The sequence below is a fragment of the Mus caroli genome, unplaced genomic scaffold (assembly GCF_978045245.1).
Source record: "Mus caroli unplaced genomic scaffold, Mus_caroli_1 scaffold_10, whole genome shotgun sequence".
In the NCBI taxonomy this organism is placed as follows: domain Eukaryota; kingdom Metazoa; phylum Chordata; class Mammalia; order Rodentia; family Muridae; genus Mus; species Mus caroli.
In genome coordinates, this window is record NW_028227265.1 from 67,889,564 (window position 1) to 67,912,589 (window position 23,026).

Here is a 23,026-nt window from a genome sequence, read left to right on the forward strand (position 1 = left end):
AGAGAGAGAGAGAAAAACACTCAGTTGTGTCCTTGGTCCTCCAAATAAATATGCAGGGACACATGGATGCATTCATGCACGTGCATGCATCTCACATACAATAACACATACACAAATAATTGTTGTTTATGCAACAAGATAGATTATTCATTCTCTGACCCCAGAATCTTGGAATGAGGCTACAAGTCAAGCAAATGTCATTAACTCATTCGTGGTCCACCTTAATTTGACTGGCTTTGGGACTGACAATAAGCCATGTAATGTAGAATCTTAAATGTGAAAGACTAAAAGTCAAAGGCAAGGTCTCAACTATATCTGAATATATAGGTCATTTGCTTAATAATGCTAAAAGAGGCCACTGGGACAAACAAGCTGCTTGGATGAAGAGAGACCACATCAAGAAGTGAAAAGAAAAAAAAAAAGAGAAGAGAAGAGAGAGAGAAAAAAAAAAGAAAAAAAGAAGAGAAGAGAACTAAATAAATAACTCTCAACATTACTAATCACTAGTCAATTGCAGGAAAGAGGAGACTGCCAAGATGACATATTTTTGAAGGATAGCCAAAAGCTCAGATATCTGTTGTATAGCATGTCTAAGTAATAAGTTATTATGTAATAGATATAAAGATACATAGATAACTGCATAAATAGATGAGAGAGAGAGAGAGAGAGAGAGAGAGAGAGAGAGAGAGATCTGTGGACACAGAGAGAAGCCAGAAATCTGAGACTTCTATCCCATAATATTAAAACAGGAACATACAGTGGTGAAGCCAACACTAATAACAAATATTAAAATGGATGAGGATATGTGTCTGTGAAAATGATCAAATCTAAAGAAAGAAGCAATGACTGTGGTCCAGGATATTTAAAAACCACCTGGGTATAGAGGAATTTTAACCTAGCAACAGGGCTGCTTTGGCAAGGGATCACATCCTAAATAACTTCTAGATCTATATGATCTGGGCAAAATGCAAACATGTCCTGGAATACTTTATGATCTGGCTGAAATACAGACATGCCACTAGTATACACCTTTAATCCCTAACAATGACGGTAAGGTTAGTTTGCAAAAGGAAGCAGCTATATCTGAAGGTGACATCTAATTGAGGGGCAGACAAAGTGACAAATCAGAGAAAGATTTGACAGAGTGAGTCGGTGATAGGCTACAGTCAACTCACACAAGGACAGCATAGGAAAGAGAAGCTACTTAAGAGCAGCAAGAGAGAGAAAAAGGGTGTGTGGTGGGGTGTGTATGGCATTTTCACAGAGACAGGCTGGAGAGAGAACAAGCTAGCCACAGAAAGACAGAATAAGCCAGAGAATGAGAAGGAGCCAAATTAGAACAGATTGCCAAAGTTAGTATAAGGCCAAGCAGAGCAATTCAGAGATATCAATTCAACCCAAGAGAAGAAAATTTGAGTCAGAAAGAATGGAAAGGAGTTTGAGCCAGAACAGCTGAGTTCAACCAGCCAGCCTGAATTCAGAAAGGCTGAACTTACTCAGCAGTGTTGGAGGCTGAAGCATTCCAGGCCTAGGATAGCAGACAGAGGCTGGAAGATGAAAGGTCCAGGCTTCCAGAAGATTAGATTGTACAGAAGCTAGAAGCTTCCAGGCCTAGATCTAGGGATAGATAGAGACTGAGCTTAGCCCAAGCCATGTATCTGTAAAGCCTGAGTATGGCTCTCATCTCATCCCTCAATCTGAGAAAATAAAAGCAGCATTTACACGTGGGCCGGAGTGTGAGCATGGTCTCTTTAACTCACACAGCCACTCTGTCGTTTTCAAAGCCTTGCAGAGGGTCTACTTGTCACCACACCCCACACTTGCTGTAGAGCACTCAAGCATATATGAAGCAGGTCCTCGGCCCCTGGTCGAGATTCAAAGGAAACAAAGTGTTGGGTGTCTGCACTGCAAGGGCACAGGTTGCTGAGGGGCTCTTTAATAAGATTCTTGTATTCAGAGGTTCTGGGAATAGTGTATAAAGATAATGAACTACAGAAGCTTGCGGGGGGGGGGGGGGGGCGGGGGAGAGCTAAGGCATGGCAGTCCAAGGAGAAAAATCAGCATCATGTTAATTAGGACAAAGAATATGGCACTCCAAGCTGAACTGGAGATTCTGTGGTTCATTCTTGAAGGCAAGGCGCAGGGTGCTTGGTTGGAGATAAACTGGAAAGACATGAAGAATCCAATTTTAAAGAGTCCTATGCCCCAGGTTAAGAATTTTAAACACAGTCCTCAACTTTGGGAATTGTGCATTAGCTGGCATTCTCCACACTGTACCAAGCTCAAAAGAAAAATGGCTAGTTGGTGAGAACTAAACAGGCAAAAGATAATTAGCCTCAAACATGTTACAAAGAGAAAAGAGGGGCTGGAAGTGGCTCAGTGAGAGAACTCTTGTTGGGTACCCAACATCCTCTTCAGGCAGCTCAGAAATGCCTATAAAAATCAAACTCCAAAAGATCTGACACCTTCTGGCCTTTGACAGTATCCATACCAATGTAGCATGCATCTGCATGCACACACACACACACACACACACACACACATACACACACATACATACACACACACATACACAAACACCCATTTTTCAATGAAAAGTTTCAAGAATGGATAGTGTCTAATTCTATCTTATAAAATACTATAAGGCAATTAATAAGTTCCTATATATTCACAATGTCCATGGAAGGTGGGCGGTAGTGGTACAAAAAGACCAAAACAAAACAGAATGTCCACGGTAAATCTGGGCTGTTTTATAGAACTGTTCTAACAAAACAAATAGTTTTAGTTCATTCCAAACGAATTAACATGCATGTATCTATGACCTAAACCACAGCAACTCTTTAATAAAGAAATAAATGTTTTAAGGAAATACTACACTGAAGAAAGTAATAAAGTTTTAATTAAAAAGTCATAACTATCACTGAGATGCAGGTGCCTGCTGCTACAGCACTACTTTTAAATTAGCCATGATGGAGTATAAAAACCATTGTTTTTTTTTTTGATTTTTAATATTTTTATTACATATTTTCCTCAATTACATTTCCAATGCTATCCCAAAAGTCCCCCATAGCGCCCCCCACTTCCCTACCCACCCATTCCCATTCTTTTGGCCCTGGCATTCCCCTATATTGGGGCATATAAAGTTTGCAAGTCCAATGGGCCTCTCTTTCCATTGATGGCCGACTAGGCCATCTTTCGATACATATGCAGCTAGAGACAAGAGCTCCGGGGTTCTGGTTAGTACATCATGTTGTTCCAACAATAGGGTTGCAGATCCCTTTAGCTCCTTGGGTACTTTCTCTAGCTTCTCCATTGGGAGCCCTGTGATACATCCAATAGCTGACTGTGAACATCCACTCCTGTGTTTGCTAGGCCCCGGCATCGTCTCACAAGAGACAGCTATATTTGGGTCCTTTCAGCAAAATCTTGCTAGTGTATGCAATGGTGTCAGCGTTTAGAAGCTGATTATGGGATGGATCCCTGGATACGGCAGTCTCTAAATGGTCCATCCTTTCATCACAGCTACGAACTTTGTCTCTGTAACTCCTTCCCTGGGTGTTTTGTTCCCAATTCTAAGAAGGTGCACAGTGTCCACACTTTGGTCTTCATTCTTCTTGAGTTTCATGCGTTTAGCAAATTGTATCTTATATCTTGGGTATCCTAAGTTTTGGGCTAATATCCACTTATCAGTGAATACATAAAACCATTGTTTTTAATTTTACAGTTAAGAGATTCATTCCACAGCCTGCCTGCCTGCCTACTCTCCTCTCACCACATTATGTGAGAGCTTCCCTAGTTAGCTCTGTAACAAATTATATGCAATCCTTAACACACAATGGAAGTCCCAACCATTACCCTAGTCCTCCTTCTTCCCCCTCTTAACTTAAGTGGCATGCTATGGAACATAGAATCAGCTATTTGCATACCTGTAATAACTAGTAAATGAGTGTGAACGCACGCCTGCGTGCACACACACAGACAGACACACGCACATTACTTAACAGGTAAGAAGAAAAACAGCAAGATCCTTGTTCTCAATAAATGTTTTTTGTTTTTTGGTTTTGGTTTTGGTTTTTTGGTTTTTTTTTTTTTTTTAAGGTTAAGGATGTAGCTCTTGCCTAGTACCTTGGGTTTAACTGTCAATATCACAAATAGAAAATATCAAGACTAAAACAAGCCTGTTATAATCTCAAGTTGTTAACCTGGACACCACACTCAGGTTATCTGATACCACAAATGCCAGGTTGTCTGATACCACAAACACTAATGAAAAGAACAATAGAATATATAATCTAGGCTTTGCACGCCTTTAATCCCAGCACTTGGGAGGCAGAGGCAGGCAGATTTCTGAGTTCAAGGCCAGCCTGGTCTACAGAGTGAGTTCCAGGACAGCCAGGGCTACACAGAGAAACCCTGTCTCGAAAAACCGAAAAAAAAAAAAAGAGAGAGAGAGAGGTGGTGATCTGACGAGAGAGAACTTGTTCTCACTGTAAAAGCAATCCGTCTTCCATCGGACCTTATAGAAAGGACAAAAGCAGGCGATCATTCCAGAGCTCAGGTTTGCCACTCTAATTAGGTCAACCACACTTCTTAGACCTGTGGTGTGTGCATCTCTCTGGTTCACACCGCTTGACTTGCGCCCATTCTCCAGAGAGTTCAGCCACTTCTTATAACACTGACTCTAATTAGTATCTGCCAGTATCAATCCTACCTGAACAGGGGAGTCAACTCAGGTCAAGCAAGTCCTAGCAGTGCTTAACTGCCAAGCTGTGAAGAACATGTATACATAGACTGCTTTCTCAAATGTGGAACACAACAGTGCCTGTGTAGTCTGAAGAAGAAAGTGGCTGTATCCCTCCATCCATACCCAGCATCCTCCACTGTTAGTCAGAACACTTTGATCTCCAACAGCTGCTTCTCAGGAAAGATGGCAACCTGCCACTGAGCCCCCTAATCAGCTACCACCATGACTTATGACAAGTAAGAAAACTTTCCAAGTCATCTCTAGGCCTCTCTCAGTACCACATGGAACACCAAACAGTTATAGCCAAAGACAATGTGATTAGAAAGACTAGGGAGGCTTCCCTGAGGGATGGAAGATGCAGGAGTCAGGGGATAAAAGATAGAAACTGAAGGGACCCTCTCTTTTCTTTGAACCAGAAGCACTATTATGAACAAGCTTAGCTTGATATTGTATGTAAACAATTGTTAGCAAATCCTATGAAGTTTCTCCCCTCCTGCCAAGGCCAAGGAGGTTAATATTTATAGTCTGCCCCTGTCCTCATTCTGGACAACTTCCCACGACGACATTGTTGATTTGCCATCCGATTATTTAATTCTGACTATCCTTGCTACTTCAGTGACATCTCTACTGGTTGATCTAACTAATACCTCTTTGTGTGTGTGTGTGTGTGTGTGTGTGTGTGTGTGTGTAGCAGTGGGGGAGGTGAATGTGGGTAATTCAGTGCTAATAAAACCCCTTATAATTGTTTCAGATTTCAACAGCTGTAAGATGCTCTTGGGCTAGCTACACCTGAACTGCACTCCTAAGTTTAATTGTATCTGTCCTGTGGGTAATCATCTAGAACCTTCCAAGATTCTAGACCAAGTTGTTCTCATAGGGGCACTGTTCTGTAAAAAGTCAACAGACAGCAATTACAAAGATTGAGAAGGAGAACTCAAAATAAACCAATAAAGTTAAGTATTTCATAAAAACTAATTTAGAAAAAAGAACTTATTGGAAATGGATCTATCTATCTACTTTTGTGTGGTAATAGCCAAAACTGAATGACAAAAGATGTAGAAGGAATTTTTTGTGCAGTGTATGGAAACTTAAATTAATTAAAAATTTTTTAAAAACAACTATGGCCAATGAGCTGAGGCAGAATTGGAACATGGAACGTTCAGCAGAGAGATAGGATAGTGGGATAGAACCAGGTGTAGAACGGGAGATTTGCCTTCCGAACGATGAAGGAGAAGGTTGCATGAACCTGAGAAGAGGTAACCCACATGTGGCAGGATTAGAATAAACAGGATAGTTGAATTACAAGCTAGTTCTGGAACAAGCCCTAGCTTCTGGCCTAGGCAGTTATTCATAATAATTCAGTCTCAGAGTCATTATTTCATGAATTTGGGTGCAGGTGGCAAAGCTCACAATTACAGAAAGACTTAGGAGAGAGATTAGGGTTTTGCAAGAGGTTTAATAACTGGCAAAGCAATATAGTTATCCTTATCTAGAGTAACACTAAAAGAGTTGTTTATAAAGTGGCATTTTCAAAGAATTTTTTAAAAAATTATTGCGTTTCACTTCTTTATTTTAAGTGTGTGTGCCTATGTGCCACATAAATGTGGAGATTGTGGGGAAACTTCTGGAGTCAGGTATCTTCTTCCACGTGTGGGTCTCAGAGGTAGAACGCGGGTTTTCTCAGACTTGGCAGCTAGTTCTCTGCTCAGCCATTTTATTGGTCTCATTTGAAAGTTTCTAAGCATACAATTCAGGAAGCTTGACTACTTTAAAGCCACTTTTCTAGACTTTCTGACAACAGGAAACATAAGTAATCATCTTGACTAACCATTTTTGTTTAAACCAGTTGTTAGCATAGCTGATCAATAACTTATAACCTAATTTTAAACAGTGGGCTGATTCCAAGTTTTATAAGAATGGACCTTAGGAGTTGTTAATATGTTCTTTTGAGGATTTCATATATGAATCCTGTATTCCCATCGCTCTCCCTCCTCCTCTCCTTCTTCCAGTCCTCCTCTGTCCCTTCCACTCTCTCTCTCAAATGCACTGGCTTCTTGTTCTTCAGTTACAATCCTTGCATACACGAAGGTAAGTTTCTAAATACACTCTACTAATTAACAACCTTCAATAGGTATTCCATGCATCCTGGGCGTCCCTCTCCTCCTCCTCCTCTTCATCACCCTCTCCTCCTCCAGGCTTCTCTGGCTGACTTCCTGTTAAGCTTGAGAACCTCCTGGCACTGCCTGCCCTCATCTCTCCTCTCCCATTCAAATAATCTAGTCTTTGCCCCAGGACAAAATCTTATTGTACTCTGTGGAAAAATACTTATTTTTAAAAAATAAAATAAAAAAATCCTCTTTTATTTTGACCTATTTTTTAAAATGGAAACTGCCCATTTCACGTTCCATTCTTCTCTCTCCTAATTATTGTTTCTTTCTTATTTTACTTCCTTAATTCCATGAGAAAAAAAAACCAACATAACAAGGAAATTTTCAAAATTTATTAAAGTAGGAGTGAACCCAAATTTCACTTATGAGATAATGTAACAAATTAAGAATATCTGTACATAGTCAACCACACTACAAGGCTGTTGTTAGTCCTACAAGGAGCTTCTGGGGTTTTGAAACTCTTACACGTTTTATCTTCCTCAGGCTCACATGAGTCTGAGAGTTATAGAATGTTTCACTTGAACAAGAGCAGGCCATGATAACAAAGTTTCCAAGGACCTTGCACAAGCAAGGAGGAGAAGGGAGATACACAGACAACCAAACATTCTTTTATGTTAACCCTATAGTTGCAGTTTCCAACACAAAAGACATCTATTCCTCTGGAGATCTGGAGGAGACAGCAAACTGTTTCTGGACCTAAGAAAATAAAGCAAGAAGGTGTCCGGTAGTACAAGTTTGGCAGGAGGCTTCCTATTTAGTCTAGTGATGGAAGGCTGGACCTGGAGCATTGGTATAGTAATTTTAAAAATTATTGTACACAGCCACGCCAGCCAGGGAAGCAGGTAGACAATTGTGAGCTCTGTATTCTCAATTGTCTGTTCCAGCAAATTGCCTAATCTTATACCCAGATCTGGAGCACACTGCTGGATGCTGCCTCTCTTTCCTCTCTGCCTCCATTTCCAGAGGACTAAGCAGACATTACTGACAAACCCTGCTTTCTACCCTCCTGTGAGGCTCATTAGCCTATTCCCCAGCCCATTACCATCCCTAAGTGTCAACTTCCAATGCCAAGAAACACATTCTAACATGAACTCCCAAATGGCCATACTAGGCAGGATCTCAGAAGCATTCATTATCAGACAACGCAGAGCCATCACCCAGAGATACCAACAGAATGCAAGGAATGAATCATCTACCCAACAAAGACAAGACCAGGTATCAGCACCTAGAATCACAATCATCCCAAATTGTCCAAGATGCCAGTGTAAAAAGTATAATCAATAACAACCAGGATAATGTGTCTCTACTAGAGGTTATCAGTCCTACTACAGTAGCCCCCAAGAATTGTAATATAGCTGAAGCACAAGACAAGAACTTGCAAACGGCCTTTATGAATATGTTAGAAGTCCTTAAAAAGGAAAGGTATAGATTGATTAAAGAAATCTATAAAAACACAGTGTTAGTAAATTTAAAACAAAACGAAACAAAAGTTCAAGACATACAATAGAAATAGAATCAATAGAAAAAACCCAAACTGATGAAAAACTGAGACTGAAAACTTTAGAACTCGAACAGGAACCTCATAGGCTAGAATCACCAACAGAATACGAAAGATGAGGCAGGAAATCACAGTTCCTGAAGACAAAATAGAAGCAATGGATACTCGCTCAAAACAATGCTCAATCTAATGGAATCCAGGCACAAAGCATCCAGGAAACCTGGGACACTATGAAAATTCAAAATCTATGCATAACGGAAATAAAGTAAGGAGAAGAAACTCAGGTCCAAAGTACAGAAAATATTTTCAACAAAAATCATCGAAGAAAATTTCCCAATCTAAAGCAGGAGGTCCTTATCAAGGTACAAGAAGCATAAAGAACACCAAGTATACTAGACCAGAAAAGAACTTCCCAAGTCACATAATAACTACAACATATAGAACAAAGAAGGAATAGTAAAGATGGAAGGGAAAAAGACCAAACAACATACAAAGGCAAACCTCCTAGAATCAAACCTGCTTCTCAACCGGACTCTCAAAGCCAGAAGGGCCTAGACATCTAGATGTTGGCCAATTGTCAAGAGACCACAGATGCCAGCTCAAACTAGACCCAACAAAACGTTTAGTCAAAATACATGGAAAAACCGTACATTCCAGGATAAAGCCAAATTTTAGCAATGTTTATCTTTAAGTCCAGTCTTCCAGAAGGTTCAAAATTCACAGGTAAGTGGATGGAATTAGAAAAAAAAAATCATCCTGAGTGAGGTAACTCAGACTCAAAAAGACAAATATAGTATGTATTCACTTAAATGGATGCTAGCTGTTAAGTCATTGATAAGCAAGCTACAAGCTGTATAACCAGAGGGGTTAAGGACTGTGTGACTGACTAGGATGAAGGTTGCATTGCCCTAGGAGAAGGAAGTAGAATATCTAGTTATGGGTGGATGGCAGTGGGTGGGGGTGGGGTGGTGTTGTAATGGAATGAGGCAAGGGAGAGGAAATGGAGAGGACCTAATACAGTAGAACCTTCCTATCAGAAACACATATATGAAGACAATCTAAATGAATTTGCCAAATAAGGGGGTGAGGTTAGAGCCCCAACTTGACATCTGTTGCAAAATGGAGCTTCCAGTACCAGGAATGGGTTACACCTAACGGGTTACATCTAACTCTTGGCTAAATAAGTCTCATAGGAACACCCAAATAACCTAGGCTATTGCCAAAGCTAACCCTCTCAGAGTTCTCTGAGCCCAAGAGAAGGTGGGAAAAGCGTAAGAGCCAGGGGACACCAAGGCACCAAGATCTGGATACAACAGGGCTGAAGCACATGTGAACTCTGGCAATGTGAGACTGTGGCAATATGCACAAGGACCTACATGGGTCTGTACAGGATGGGGTACCAGGACTGAAAGAAGTGAACACATGCCCCTCTCTGGGCCCATCTCTAACCTAGAAGCTATTCCTAATAGGTAATCACTTGCAAATGAAAAATGAGTTTTCTCGCTGAGGAAACAATCTACTCTTAAGCGTAGGCTTCATACCCACTACTAAGTAGATGGCCAAACTCAAGGCATTTTGTCTTATAATGTTGAGTCAGAACTCTCTTTTCCATCTTACAGGTCCTTAGCATATGTACTATGGCTTCTGGCTTTGTGTTTCTAAGGGATTCCTGTATGTGTAAAAATGTATGTCTCTGCAGTTTATCTTTAGGGTGAGCTGGTGATATGAAAGAGCAGCTGGTTATCACTCTATAAACAAAGCACTCTGCAACTCATCCCCAACCAGCCTCATAGAACCAGACCAAAGGCCAGAGCTGACAGCCATCCCAGAGCTCACGCTCACCCCACTGGTGCAAACCCTCCTGGAACACTGAGTCTAGTTATTGTCCATAAGGATCGACCCTGTACTCCTTCACGTACCGCCTGGACTGGACCATCAACTTATACCAAGCAAGTCATTAGTAGTAGTATGTGCATGACAAGCTGTTAATAACATGTATGTATATAGGCCATTCAAAAGAATGAAAAGAAATAATATTGCTGGATACTTTTATGAGGGAAAAAAAAACATGTTTTTAAATTTCTAAAAGAAAATACCTTGGAGCCAGGATTCTGCATCAAACACACATTTTAGTTCATTGAGAATGCAAAAAGATATAACATGTCATTGTAAAGTGAGGAATTCCACCAATTCTCTATCTTGAATTGGAATTATATAGTTATAGGAAGAGGGGGAATGCAAAAAAAAAAAAATCCACCGAGAAACTGGAAAATAAAAAGATTCAATGGAGCTATGTACATAGTTTACATGTAGTAAAACTATTTCTAGTGGTAGCCACAGTAATATAGGACTATATTTTCAGGCTAAAACATGCAGACTGCATCTACATTGAATAATATCTACATAACCGCACCAATAAAATTGCTCAGTGGGTAAAGGTGCTTGCCACCCAGCCAGATGACTTGCGTTCTATCTTTGAGACCTACCTGAGAGAGGAAGAGAACACATCCCTGCAGATTGTCCTCTGATCCCCACAGGCACGTTGTGCCTTTAGAAAGTATGAACATATAAAGGGCCAGAAAGATGGCAGATGACACAGTAATTAAGACTGTCTACTGCTGTTGTAGAGGACCTACCAAGTTCTGTTCCTAGAACAAACACAGGCTCACAACAGGTTGTAACAGCTCAAGGGATCCAACCACGCTGGACTCCTAGTATATTTGCACTCAAATGCATATTCCCACACATCAACACACACACACACACACACACACACACACACACACACACACTTAAAAAGTGAATCTAAAAACTATTTACTGATTTCTCAATCTTTTACTCATTATGAAATGAAATTACAAGAATTGTCACAAAATCCTGCAAAACATAATAGACCTGATACATACAACATACATCTATGTGTATATATGTATATATGTGTATATGTGTATATGTATATATGTACATATGATGTATGTATGTATATACATATATGTATGTTGGGCGTCCTGACACCCTTATTACCAGGACAGTCTCTGGTAATGAGGCATGTTAGTTAAGAGAGAAAGCCTCCTATATCCTTGGAAAGTACAGCCACCTGTGAGAAGTGACCTGAAGTGTGACAATGGAAGGTATTAGACTCTGAGTTACCCTTAATCAACAACTTGCAAGAAATCAGAGAATTCCAGGCTTCTTGCTGACCTCAACGAACCAAAATGAGCACCCAGAACCTGGCTCCACCCTGGCAGAAATCTTGAGTTCATTAGGATGCTATGCTGGGCTTTGCAAAAAGCACTTAGCCTATGCCTAAACAGAATCTGTAAAATAAAACACCTATTGTGTTTAAAGCAACTGTTTGTGCTGATTTGTGATGAGGAAACAGAAAATCAATCCCTGCTCCTTACACATGAATACATTAAATCTCAGGTGACTCAAACAGGGAGACAGAGGCAGCGGGGTTACTCCAAGTTGGCCCAGCCTGGGTTCCATGGGGAGTACCATTCCTGGTATAGTTATAGGAAGAGGAGGGATAGTTATAGTTATAGCCCAGGGAGACTGCTAGGGATAGCATACGAAGAGACTGGGTAGGGGGATGCGTTTCTGCAGTAAAGCATAACTTGTCTTAGCCACTGCAATTTCAGGGCAACTATAATTCATCTGGGTTTTTCTTCACATTCTGCTTCTAGCTCTGGAAGTCTGGAGTAGGGCCCCGATTCGATTCGGCACCTAGGAGAAAAACTATTGGTGGGGATGTTCAACATTTATTGGCTGTGCACACACCCCATTGCCCCTACTTATTGATCCCTGTCCCAGCTACCCGTTTACGAAGGATCCTTAAGAGACTGAGTCAGACATCTTTTTCCCTGCCACTCATCATTCAAACCCCTTTCCTCTGTGGTCCACCGAGTACTGGCCACTGGGGTAGGTGGGTCTGCTACCTCCTAGTGTGTCCCCTCAGCTCCGCTCCAGCTCCTCTTTTGGGATACTCTGACCTAGGCACGCCCTACAATCCCCTGGCGAGCCCAGAAGCAAACCCCTGGCCTCACCGCGAAGCCCAGACCGGGAACCTGGACCTGCTGCGTGCAGAGAACCGCTGGTCTGCGCAGCAGGTATTGAGTGCGCTGGTCCGCGCTGCAGGTAACAAGTAAGCGCACAGTCGGGAGACCTAAGATCAATCGCTCGCTCCAAAAAGTGGAAACTTCTGAGTCTCTCAGACCGCCTTTTATAAGTGAAGGATAGTTTCAGTTTCTCTTCTGCTCCCAGAAGCTTTAAGTTTCGGTTTCCATTCATCACTAACCAAAGAGCATTTGGTGAATGCAGCTTTGCTCATCCTTCGGTAAAGTTAGTACTGTTAAGATAGGAAAAACAGAGGCTTTGGGATTCTTGAGGTAAGGAGGAGGATCTTGATAGGGAAATCTGGAGACATTTAAGCAAGGCAACATTGGAGAGGCTGTAGCAGCAGAACTCCGGGGGTTGTGCCTATTGCTCCTACTGTGCTAATGACAGCAGGAGGACAAAGCCTCAACAAAGCCCAGACACCTCTACCTTTTCAGGTAGTATTTTAAAGGTAGGTAGGAATTTGAGATTACATGAGTCTATTATTGAAGCCTGTGATTAATCCATTTGGGATCTTCTTTGGCCAAATGGCACCACTAAACAAGCTGAAAATGGAGCCTACTTTTTTCTCAGCCTTAATAACTTTTCTTTCCTTTGATTTGGTTTGGTTTGGTTTGGTTTGGTTTGGTTTGGTTTGGTTTGGTTTTTTACCTGTCAATACCTGAAATTTGGGGTTGAAAGCTGGCTTGCTTAGTATCCTGTGCTTGCTGAACTTTAGGAAGGCTCTAAATATGACAATTCTATTTTCAATATCAGAATTCTAGAAAGTGGGGGACTCTTGCATTTGGGTGACCGTGACAACAATGGGACCAAAAGCTATTTTGTCAGGCACTGGCAGAACTCTCTTCCATAGGGAAAGAGCAACAGAATGCAATGTGTTGAGATAACTTGACAAACATCCATTGTTTTGAAGGCCATTAAAGATGGACCCTTCCCTCATGGTCAGCTTTTGACCTAGCCCCTGTTTCCTTAGTAACAGTAAGAAAGGGTCCCACCTTTCTGTCCTCCTTTACATTAAAATACTACCTGGAAAGGTAGAGGTGTCTGGGCTTTGTTGAGGCTTTGTCCTCCTGGGTGAGAAAATGTCACCCTTTCCTGTTCCCTCCAATAGAAGTCAGCGTCCTAATTCCCTGAGACTGTGGTAACTGTGGTAATAGATACTGCACACATAGCCTAAACCAAGGAGCATGATATAAGTGGATTATCCCAGGTGGGCCCAAAATAATCATAAGCAGGGTCTTAATATGGTGACAGAGGCAGAAATTCAGGCTGGTAATTTGATTACATATGGAGTCTTCTAGCAAGACTCTATGAAGATGATGGGAAACCACAAACCAAGGAATGAAATTGAAATAATCTACTCCAGGTTACAAATCTCCATGCTTATTAAGCCAACCGTGAGCACTGTGAGTTCTTTACACAGCCAGCTGACCAAGAGTAAGCTGGCACCTCAGGAGAGCTCTCGGTGGAGAAAACAGGGTTTTCAGGTCAAAAGTCTACAATTATAGCACACAGGGGATAGGCTGAGGATATGTCACATCAGGATATATATATAATTTACTAGAGCACGGACAACTCTGTGGCCACCATTGAGGGATATGTCTCCCTCACTGTTAATGTTTGCTGGTCCTCAGGAAGAAGGGAGAGCGCATGAGCCCCTCTCATCAGTGATGGAACGTTGATGAGCCTTGTCTTGTGTTGATAGTCACTGTTACTATGAATTCACAGGTATAACAGGCATGTCGTGTCCAGAAGAGAGTGCTTCACAGCACTCTTTCCTATTTGAGACTCTTACATTCTTTCCCTCCTTTTCCCCATAATATTCCTTGAGCTTTGGAGGAAAAGATATCAATGTCTCATTTTAGGATGAGTGCCCAGCTGTCCCTTATTCATTAGTTATCTCTGCATTAACCATCACCAGAGAGCCACCCAAATCTATGAATATAGATACAAATATTTAGAAGGCGGTTTGACATCATATCCATATAGCAAAGCAACAGGAGTAGTTTCCCCTTTAGAGCCTATAACTTTGCCAGTCATGAGTTTTGGATTAGGTTTACAATGTCAGACTTGAGTTGCTCCTGTAGAATAGACCTAAAATCCTAAATCAGAACGTCGTTGGTTATCATACCACTACTGTGCCAGTGGATACATCCTGTCTGACAGGTTAGTATTACAGAAAACAGATTCCTTTCTAGATCTTCTAGAAACCACTCCTGATAGCACTTGGATTTGAACCCAGTGAAACTGACCTTCAGAGCTAAGAACAAGTTACTCTTGTTCTAAGCGACTAAGTGTGGATTATTCAGTACAGGAGCCCAAAAAAGTGAACGAACAAACTAACTTAATGTAATACAGTCATGTAAGCTAATGTAGTAGAAAAACCATGACATATTTGCTAGTAGCAAAACTAAGACCCTTACAACACAGGAGACGACTATGAGCTCAGTGATGTGGAAATATCCTCGTATTTATTATCATACTATTCCATGGTTTTACAAGATGGATACTTTTGTGTTGCTTTTTTTGATGAGGTAAGTGATTTTGATGATTAAAGTGATACAAAGACAATAAATGGTGACATGATTCCAAACTTAATGAAAACCAAAAGTTTGCTTATAGGATTTTCAGTTACATGATCTCTGACAAGTGCTTCTCCTTCTAGAACTGAAATTCTTCCAGCCTATAGACCAACTGTTTTATTTTCACTTTTTTTTAATTAAACTTGTGTGCTGTTGTTATCATTTTGGGATTTTCTTTGTGGGCATTTTTAGGGTAGGCAAACTCTGTGGTGTTCATGGTTGTTTTGACTTTCAGTGACTTCAGATTTTTCAGTGAATAACTTAATAAACTTTGGTTCATCCTCCTCAATTTTCTAGTCTTTGTTTCGTGTTACTAAAATAACATAATACAGCCTGGGTAATTTATAAGGAAAAATGCATTTATTGTAATCTTGGAAACTTTGAAATCCAGAGTGCCAGCATCTGGCAAAAAGTCCTCGTTGGTAGCATCTATAATAGCAGCTCTCAACCTCCCTAATGCTGGGACCCTTCAATACAATTCCTCATGTTTTAGCTATCCCTAACCATAAAATTATTTTGGTTGCCTTTTCATAGCTGTAATTTTGCTAGTGTTATGAGTCATAATGTAAATATCTGATATGAAGGATATCTGGTAGGCAACCCCTGTGAAAGGGTCGTTTGACCCCCACAGGGTTGCAGCCCATAGGTTGAGAACCACTGATGTGGTGCAGTGAAAACCCAACTCACAGCCCTTTAGTTGCTATAATCCATCTGTGAAGGTTGAGCCTTTATAAATTCAACAAATACCTGCCATTGAGGGCCCTCGCTCCCACTTGATCACACTAATGATTGTGTTTATAGCACGTAATTCTGGGTGACACATTTAAACCACATCATGCCCCATAGTGCATAAAGCAGCTGAGGATTATGTTTTATGCTTTGGTGTTTGTGGTTTTTGTTTGTTTTTCTCCACCTCCAATATCTGCTCCGGTGCCACACCCTGTCCTTTCACAGAGTCTTTGATAAGCACACATTCCATTTCCACTTTACTTTATGCCCTGGACTTTAGCCTCTTTGAATTCTTGAGTGTCTGTCTTGTCAGGGTGAGCTACATAAGCTAACATTTCAACCTTCCTCTATGTAACATAGTCAGTGTTTCTGTCTTGTGCCTTCCCTCTGTACTTACCTACAGTTTGGTACTCTAAGTTTTTTTTTTTTTCCAATAACTGACCATTGAGGAAAATGACATGATTTATATTCAATCAAATTAATTCTTCATAAGTATCATAGTCAAGTGAGTACAGAAGGTACCATATTTGTGGTCATGTTGCTCAGGAAGGTGTAACACTTGGTGGTCAAAGGCCGTATTTCGTATGGAAGCCCAAGGTTGAATCCTGGCATATTCCATGAGTCCTCCGGGGAAGCCGTGAATGGCGTTATAGTGACAGACTCTCTGAAGGTACTAATCTGAGTGCTCACTGGTTTCAGTAACATCTGTTTGGATGGGGCCCCCATTTAATTTGAGCTACTTTTGAATCAGCGATCAGTAAAATAAATTACAATTTGCAAACATGGAACATAAGATCTCCAAGCCCCAGACAACTAAACAGTGCTTGACTTTTCATAGTGTGGGTCCCAAGGTGAACACTGTTAGATACCCATGGCATCAGATAAAACAGCCTCAGCTACAGGAAATAACTTTCAGGAATTTAGCCAGTTTGGCAGGACCTTGCACTTATGTGTCATGTTGGTTAGTTTTCTATCAACTCGACACAGTCTGACAGAAAAATGCCTCCATAGGATTTGACTCTAGGCTAGCCTACAGAACACACCTATAGGGCATGTTCCTAATTAGTGATAGATGGGGAAAACCCAGCCCTTTGTGGGTGGTGCCATTCCTGCGTTGGTGGTCCTGGGTGTAGTGAGAAAACAGGCTGGACAAGCCATGATGAGCTGCCATTCAGAAAGCAGCTCTTGTCCATGGCCTCCGCATCAGCTCCGACCTCCATGTTTCTGCTCTGAATGCCTTTGAAGCTAAATTATAATTAGGAAGCAGAAGTGAAATCAACTCTTTCCTGTCGAAGTTGTTTTGATCATGCTGTTTTATCACAGCAATAGAAACCCCAGCTAAGACATATATGAAACATGGCCCTTTGTAAGTATATTTGTAGATACTTATGTGTCCTTTGTGGGTGTTTCAAATTGATATCCATAAAGGATGAAGTCGTGGTGCAATATCAGGTGTGCTTACAGAGAAGAGTGAATACAGTGATGTTGCTGGAGCATCTGTGTGTGATGACAGTTAGCTGAGTGTCCATCTTAAATGTACTTTGTCTCCATCTTAAATGTGCTTTAAGAGGTGTCACATTCCACCCTGCTTGGCCCCAGAAGCTTGACTAGAGATGGCAAGGAAATGAAGAAAGGACAGACATACAGAAACAGGTGCAGAAAAGCTACAGTCAGGTGAACTAGGTACAGTCTGATACAGCTAGACCAACTATACAGGAACGTATAACTCAGCATGTTTATTAGGCACACCGCAGGGGATATTGTTTTCTCTTGGTAGGTTGGTAAGAGGTCTCTGTAGGTGAGGAGTCCTATAAACAGCTGAGAGGAGGAAACCACAGTTGTAGATTTTGCACATACTGATCCATTGTTTGTAAATACTACTATGAGCACATTCTGTCTTGTTAGCATTGACACTCAGGCCAGAGGAAGCCTTTGCTATCCCTCAGAGCCTAGCCAGGAGACAGTGGGTTGCCATTCTCATAGGTCTAAGACAAATGGTCTTTGATAACGCTCTACCAATGTGAACAAAACACAATCACTTTTCTGTTCTTTACACATTTAATCAAGGCCTTGTTGGCTCCCTCTACAAATAAGGCAAACTGAAACATGGAGACTGTTGAACCAGGCAATGAACAGAATAGGATGGTCAAATCTACAATAGCAAGTTTCTCATTGTGTTGTAGGCTTTTATACTTCATTTCCATGATGCTAACATCTGGCAAGAGAGCTGATTATACAGAGCAAGTATTTTAAGAATATTGACTACTAAGCATAAGGACTTAGCATAGTCCATAGCATTAAAGGGGTGATAATACACTGTGGGCAGGCATAGTCTCTTCAAGTTTCAGAGCGTGTCACATTATCTACTAGATAGAGATACTGTGAGGATAACCACCTCTGAATCCATTAGGTCTACAGCCACTAAAGAGTTTAATAACCTATCAGATTGTTTCACATTTGCTTTCTTTTTTCAGACACTGAACTGATTGCCATTTCAGGAGCCTACTTTGCACGCACTGTTGTTAAAATAAAAACAAACTTAATACTATTTAATTTTGCATCCATAACAAGTTTTTAGAAAGTCATGATAGCTTTGGGTATGGTTCAAATTAATGTATGCCAACATCTTTTCTTCCAGAGAGCCCCCCCCATTCAATATGAGATCTCTGTAGGTTTGAATTGTGTGGTCATAACTTCAATATGCAGCTTAAAAATAAGAAAAGAGACTATGATCACAATGCACCCATATGTGTATCTATGGAAACACTACTTCATCCACACTTTATTTGCCTCTCTTTTTTCCCCCTGCAGAAACAAATAAAAGGCTTCCTTGTTCAAGAAGCAATACATTCGAACTCTGCCACTTAAGCAGGTGTAAAATTAGAACGAGAGAGGGGTCTGGAATATTTCTGCCACCAGCTCTTTGACACCTGTTGACCAATCATTCAGAGGAAACCTTGGGAGTTGAAGACACTCCAGTTCCGAGGACATTCCTTCCCAAAATAGGTTTTATCAAATTGCTGTGGCAAAAGAAGCAACAGGGTGGGCAGACTCCCGGCTGCGTGGCTCCGCTACTGTCCCTAACGGTTGGCATTTTGTCAGTGTCTAAATCCTCTGTTGCTCCAACAGCTGATTTCCTCCTTTGTCCCACTCTTCCTTTCTGGTTTTATAGGGAGTGACTGCTTCATACTTCCCAGGCCACTTCTTTGGAACCACTGAAATGCTCACACAGCTGTCTGCAGTTGTCTCACAGTGACCACCATATTCAAGAGTTAAATAGTCCCTCATGAGGTGGCTGAAAAACAAACTGGAAAAGAAAGAAAACTGTTAGTTCTGAGTTAAGATAAATAAACTCCAAAGCCCGTTCTAAATATTCACTTGTCCTTCTCCTCTATTGAAGAAAAATAAAGAATATCAAAGTATCCCATCCAATATGTTCCTTACTTTTATATCCACTCAATTTTAAACATTACAAACTCAGCCACAAAAATGATGTTGACCTTTTTTAAGGAATGCATTCATTTCATTCTGCGTTGGCCTGTGAGCTCCCAGCGAATTTTCCAGCCACTGCTTCCTAGCTTGCTGTAGGAGTGCTGAAGAGCTATGTCCCATGTCGTCTAGATTGTACAAGGGTTCCGAGGAACTAGACATATGTCATGTTAATGCCACCAGGCAAGAATAAGAGTTTGAGACAAATTTAAAGGAAGTTTGATTTTTTTTTTTATCGGTGGTGTACCTGAGAGCTGACCAGCAACTGCATCCTAAGTAGCGTTAAAGAGGGCAACCTTGAGTCAGTTTCTTGGGGGCCCTTTTAAAAAGAAAACCCAAGACTGGTTGCTAAGCAGGTTTACAGAAGACAGTGGAGCAATAAGTACAGAAAAATCTCAAAAAAAGACCCCAACACCCATGACCATGTGGTCACCACGTGATTCCAGAGCTGAAGGACAGGTCCTGGATTCTTAGAGTAAATACCGTTCTGCATAAGTTGACCTGGCTATTGTCTGGAACGCTGCCCACGAATGAAGCTGTGTGCTGTGTGAGATTTCTGAGAGCTTGTGAAAAGAAACTCTAAATAAACAAGAGAGTCTTGCAATATCTGTTCCTCTCTAACACGGGCTTTTCTTGAATAAGTGCTTTCCTGCTTCTCCTCGGTGTGAATAGGAGTGGGTTTGATCTATCATCTTACTTTTGTTTTTCAAAGGTGTTCCCTAGAATGAGTTGTCCTCCCAACTGTTTACAGCCTGAACGCATGTAACCTCACCCTTGTGGCTGTATACGGTTTACACTAAAGTGAACTTTTCTCACGTGCCTTTTGCCTAATACTCAGCATACCCACAGATAGAATGTGTCTGGTTTCCTGAATAGAGATGACTATTGCATAAGATTCTCTGCCTCATTTTTTTGACTCCAGGCTCCAAGGTTTTAGCCTCCAACTAGAGTAGTAACAATTAGGATAGAAAAAAATCCAATAAAATTATTCCTAACGATATTCTGCTATATTCATAGATCAGTGCCTAGCCTAATAGCCATCTGAGAGGCTTCCTCCAGCAGCTGATGGGAACAGATGCATAGAGCCACAGCCAAACATTAAGGAGAAAAAGAACTCAGATTAGAGACCTTTTTCAGGTCGCTTGAAGCTCTGGGAACCTCATAAAGAGAGGGAGAAAAAAATATATAGGAGCCAGAGGGGCTAAGGACACCAGGAGAACGTGGTCCACAGAATCAACTAAGCACAGTTTGTGGGGGCCTCACAGAGACTGAAGAAGCAATCACCGAGCCTACCTGGGTCTTCACTAGGTCCTCTGTATAGCTGTTAGCTTGGTGGTTTTGTGGGGATGCTAACAGTGGAAGGGTGTGTGTGTGTGACTCTTTCACCTGGTCTTGGGATGTTTTTTCTCCTACTGGGTTGCCTCATCCAGCCCTGATATGAGAGTCTGTGCCTGGTCATATGGTTATGCCATATTTGGTTGATATTTCTGGGAGGCCACTCTTTTCTGAAGGGAAATGGAGGAGGAATGGATCTGGGGAAGAGGGAAGGTGGAGAGGGAACTGGGAGGAGTGAAGGGAGGGAAAACTAGAATTGGGATGTATTTATGCAAAGAGAATAAATTTTTAAAAGTAAAGCATAAAGAAGACTTTTTAAAATACCCTAATAAGTTACAGAAAGAATTCTTTGGGTAAATTATCTATTGATAAAATTATATTAACCTTACTAAATTGTTCCAATTGTAAATAAAGGGGGGAAATATATTTAGCTAACAAACTGTTGTTCACATTCCCTAAAATCAGGGATTTCTTACCTGACACCAAACCCAGCTCAAATACAAATTCAGAAAAGGAGAAAGTAATAAACTTAACTCCATATAGTAATCTTTTTCCAGTTTTCCAGCCAACTTTCTGTTTTCAAATAAATTATTTTAAAACTACAATAGGCCAACAAGGTACCTCAGTAGGTAAAATGCTTGCTACAAAGCCTGAAACCTAATTCAATCCCCAAAGCCCACATGGTAGGAAAAAACTGACTCCTGCAAGATATGCTCTGACCTCCACATGCTGAGGCATGTGTGCTTGCACAAATGTTCACACACACACACACACACTAAAACATTTCAAAAGATTTAAGTGTACTCGATTTTGAAACAATGAGGACTCATATTCAGGTCTGGAGATATAGCAGAATCACAGGAAAAACAAAAAAAAGAAAGAAAATGTCTGAGCACAAATCTACAGCCTTCCCATCTTACTTTTCATCCCTTAAGAGTGGACCTTCTCCTGCAGTCCAGATACCCTGGTGGTCACAGTGATGTCTGTCTTTGTCATGTATGCCCATCACCTGCTCTGTAAGCCATAGACCTTCATCAGACAAAAATCCTCCCTCTTTTCTCTGCAATCGCTAATGCCTTCTCCCTTTCTCTGGGACAGAGACCGAGCCCTTCTTATGGCAACAGCTGCTGCTTGGACTCTCTGGAGAAGGTATTTAAGAAATATCCAAATAGTATAGAGGACAAGGGAGCTATTCCAATATTGTTCTGGGTTAAATGCCTTTATCTTAAGTTAATATGCTTAAATGCTAACCTGAAGATAACGGTGTTGGGAGTAGGCAATCTTTAGGGGGTGATTGGTGCATAATGCTTGTGTTGTATAATTTCTCTGAATTGAAATATTATCTCCTGGAGGTTTGAGAGGAGATCAAAAGACTCAGAGAAGTAATATAGTTTAGAAGGGTCAGAAATCTCACCCAAGGTAAAAGACTCACAAGGACTTTGCTACAAAGCCTGATACCTAATTCAACCCCCATAGCCCACGTGGTAGGAAAAAACTGATTTCTGCAAGATATGCTCTGACCTCCACATGCTGAGGCATGTGTGCTTGCACAAATGTTGCAAGCACCCTACTCTTTGCACCCTACTACTGGCCTATGTACGCACTAAACAACTGCTGGGGAGAAGACACATGCATGGAGATAGCAGGAAGTCACACAGAGCACTTCGGAGATACAGCATGCCCTTATGCAGGCTGAAGCAAGCTTTTTGGTAATGTAAATCGATGTGTTGTGCCTAACTTCCAGAGAAGAGAGAAGAGCACGTGGACACAGGTTCAAGCCAATAGAAAGTCTTATTAGCCACCCAGTGACTACACTGAGTGTTTGGGACCCCAGTGCCATCCTGAGCCTTTCTCCAGGTGAGCTTTTAAAGCACAGAACCGGTAGAGGGCACAGAAGTCCAAGTGCTCACTTGGCGGAAACCAGGAATGTTAAACAAGCACCTTTTCTCTTCAAAAGAGACGTGTAGGCTTAGATTATTCAAAACCTACTTTAATAAGGGTTCTAAAATGCATCAACCTCCCTTCTAGCCACCAACCAAATGAAAAATGGTTAGTAGGACAAAGGGAATGTGGGCCTCTTTAGAAGTTGTTCATTCTTTGGGGGCAATTCCAAAGACGAATCAGTAGTGGCAGTCCAGTCCAACCGGCAAATGCCAAATACACAGTTCAGTCCTGAGGCTCCACCAAACTGGCACTCATCTGTGTTATCTGTATTACCAAGAACACTCCAGATCTTTCCCCAAGCCTATAAGACAACACATGTAATATATATGCATATGTACATGTATATATACATGTATATATATATACATACATACATATATATAAATATATATATATATGTGTGTGTATATATATATATATA

The 23,026-nt window shown here is 41.1% G+C and overlaps 1 protein-coding gene across 2 annotated transcripts in view; it reads right to left on the reverse strand.

Moving 5' to 3' along the window:
- Nucleotides 1-12,653, reverse strand: part of LOC110300352 (putative ATP-dependent RNA helicase DDX60) — a 130,769-nt gene extending 118,116 nt beyond the window's left edge. For both annotated transcript variants that reach the window (XM_029480658.2, XM_021170508.3), the window contains exon 1: nt 12,457-12,653. The gene's annotated coding sequence lies outside the window, so the exon portion shown is untranslated. The remainder of the gene's footprint in view (nt 1-12,456) is intronic.
- Between the last annotated feature and the right edge of the window lie 10,373 nt (nt 12,654-23,026).